Raw genomic sequence first — 3,429 nt, forward strand, 5'->3', positions numbered from 1 at the left:
TTCTCATTTATTTTTTTTATGTTTTTTTTTTTATACAGTTGGTCTTTTACAATAACATCTTTCGGCTTTCGATAACAATCAAGAGGCTTCATTTTCCCTGCACGATACTTTTCTTTCTTCTGCATTCTAAATACTCTTTATTTTTTCTGGTACCATTTTGATTGTCTTTTCTTTATTTTTTTACAAGTATAAACTCTGGTATGCACGTATTCGGTCTTTGTTTCTTTCATAATATGATGGTTTGGCCATTATCTGTAATGGAATAATCGTCGCTGATTACTGCCATCATCCATGTTAATAACTTGATCAAAGTTTATATTCACTATAATTGCTATTTTCTGATGAATGTCGATTAATTCCTTGTATAATTTTTTTTATTTGTTTGTATTTTTTCCCCTTGGAATTTTCCTTCTCTTTCTCAAACGCACGATGGCACTGGTTCAACGCTTTTTTCAGTCTTCTCCTTGAACGCTCCATTATCTGAAATAATTTTTAAAAGGTTTGTGTCACTAGTTTCAATAACTTTTCAGAGGCCATTATTTTGCTCTCCACCAAACCACTAGCCTTGAAAAATAAATCTCTTCGTGTTTGTGACTTAAATATTTTTTTCATACGTTGTATGCTACCTAAAGCTTCAGGTAAAAGATTAACAAAAGGTTCTACGCCCCTTCTTTTCGTGGAAATAAACATTAGCCTCTCAATTTCATCTTGCAGTCTTTGTTCAATGCAACGGAGATCTTCAAGTGTTTCAGAAGGGACTCTTGGAAGTGGCATCTTCTAAAATTTAAATTAAATCGGAACGGATTGGTTACCGCCTTACATGCTAACTACTTATATCCTATAAGTAAGGAGCGAATAGCAAGCGGCGTGGACAGAAGGCAGACGTTGCGAGAAGGCAGTAAAACAAGACCATGATCTAGTGAACAAAACGGGAAAAAATAGCACATAAAAATCTTGGATAGTGGCGAACAGCGTGAAGTGAAAAGCAGTCTAAACTCGAAAATAGCATTGTTCCTATTGACTTCTTTGACGTGGTCTTTAGCATCAGACGATGTGAAGTTATAAAAGCTGCATACTTTTTGGACTTTGTCGGGTATTACTTTGCAAGTTGTTGTCCCAGCAAAGGGGCAGTATGCGTAAAATATCATTACTGTTTGATTCAATGGACTTTGTTGCAAATTGGCCAGTAAATCAGATAACAGAAGTTCACTGTATTTAATCGTTGCTTAAAAACGGTTGTATCAGTTTTCTTGCATTGAAGTGGAAAACAAACTTAGACTGATAAATTGCAAACCATAATATTGACAGATAGTTTGCCAAATGCTGTCAATAGATGTAGAATTCTTTACAATATTGTTTCTGGAAAAGACTGGAGTGTTTTTTGCTTCTTGGCCTACCATCATTTCGAAGGGGGCCATCATTTGTGTGGCCATCAGGATCATTGAAAAATGAGGAGGGGACGCATCATATTTTTTTCCCCATGAGTCATGGGTAAGAAAGTTTGCAAAGTTAAGATCAAGGGACAGAGTATACTTCAAATTGCTATGATTGAAATGATATAGTCTCTTCTACAGCAAGCCACCATTACTATGGTGCTTTGTGGGAAGTCATAGCCTCGGTTAAAATTAGGCTTGGATGGGCAGGATGCAGCAACTTCTTATAATACTGCTGGGGGACTTGACCTACTTTGGTTATGGGGAAATTCCAATTGCAAAAATCAAATGTTTATGGAGACTCAAAATGGATTTCTGCCCCATGTGCACAAGTACCCAAAACTTAACAGAGGTGAAAGTACTGCCTAAAATCACTGGAACTGAAAAAATAAATGTGCAAAAAACAATGCCCTTTTTAAGTTTGCTCATGCCGTGACCATTCTGATTTCTTCCATAAAAGAACTGGTCAATATTTGTACCACTGCTACATTTGGCACAAAATTCAGAGGTAAAACCAAAAGGTGAAAGGAAGTGACAACCTCCGAAGAGAGTGCTCACTGTTCATGCTACTGGACAATTTAGATGCAGCCATCATACTATTATGACCTTTTAATTAGCCAACATAGAAACCAACCACTCAGGAAACAAATTGTTTACACATCAAATATTTAATAATTTACAATATTGAATGTTTGACACTTTTAATCACAATTGGGGTTACTGACATTTCAGTCATGATGATTCAGCTAATTCTGGAAACAGATACTAAACAATCTGTGGGTTACGAATCTTTGCACAAGCGGTAAAAATGCGTACATTTCTGTTTTCATGCTGTGTTATGACCAGCTCAGTGTATGTTGCCCATTTTTCAATAAGTTATCTTTTTCAACTTAGTTCTCATCAAGTTGTCAAAAATAGACAGAAAGTGTTGTATAAATTAAATGTAACCATATAAGACAGGAAAGTAAAAAAACATACCTCCAATACACTCCTGCTGCAGATTTGCCAGAAACTGGGTCCCCTACAGCCAGTGTTGGTGGAACGCCACCCATTATTTCATTCAATAGCTTGTAATGGAATGCCATCCTAGTGCCTCCCAATACAAGTAACACAGCAGAAATGTCAGGGCCAAAAAATATTTCCATTGTAATTGTCATGTCTCTCAGTAACATTTATTACTTCAGAAACTGAAATATCGTATTACAGGAAAGTAAAGCGTTTTGTACTTGTTTCAATTAAATAATAATAATAATAATAATAATAATAATAATAAAAAAGTAGTTATCCCAGAGAATGGAAAGAATGATGTGACAATCAAAACGTAATGCATGTAGTTTCCAAATTTGGAGTAAAAAAAAGCGCCCAAAACTGGGTAGAGTAAAAAGAACATAGCCTGATTTGCATACCATTCTCTTGCCAAGTCAGTGTTGCGATGCTGCTTGGGTTTTGCTGAAATCGTAAAACCCACTACTTCACCATTGTCTTCAACGAGACCCCCACATCTTAGAATAAAGCCATCTCTGTTCACAAATAATTAATAAACATTTGTATAAGGGTCCAAAAACATGACTGTTCGAGATTCTTCAGTAATTTATCTACCTTAAATCTGGCCAATGAATAAACCTACTTACTGTTCACGCCACGTGGTGGTTGAGCTTTGGAGTTTTACTTGCCAGGTATTTTTTTCTCCTCTCTCTTGTCGGACGGACAACTAAAATATAAATAATTGAAATCTTATTGGAAATAGAAATACACTTATTATATTAAATCATGAAGTAATAACCAGCTTTAATCTGTTCATAAGTCTCGTAAGACCTTCTTCTCACATCCTTACCATAGAAGTTTCGTGTTTCTCCATTTTGGAGCTGCAACGTCACAAGCCTCATCTCTCCACTTAATCCTCTTTGCGCCAAGAAAAATAGAAAATTGAAATTAATGAACCAGAAAATGAACTGTAACTAATAGAAATTTAATAGAAATTTAAATTTAAAAATGT

Source organism: Oculina patagonica, chromosome 4 (assembly GCF_052425735.1).
Source record: "Oculina patagonica isolate OP01 chromosome 4, crgOcupat, whole genome shotgun sequence".
NCBI classification, from domain to species: Eukaryota; Metazoa; Cnidaria; class Anthozoa; order Scleractinia; family Oculinidae; genus Oculina; species Oculina patagonica.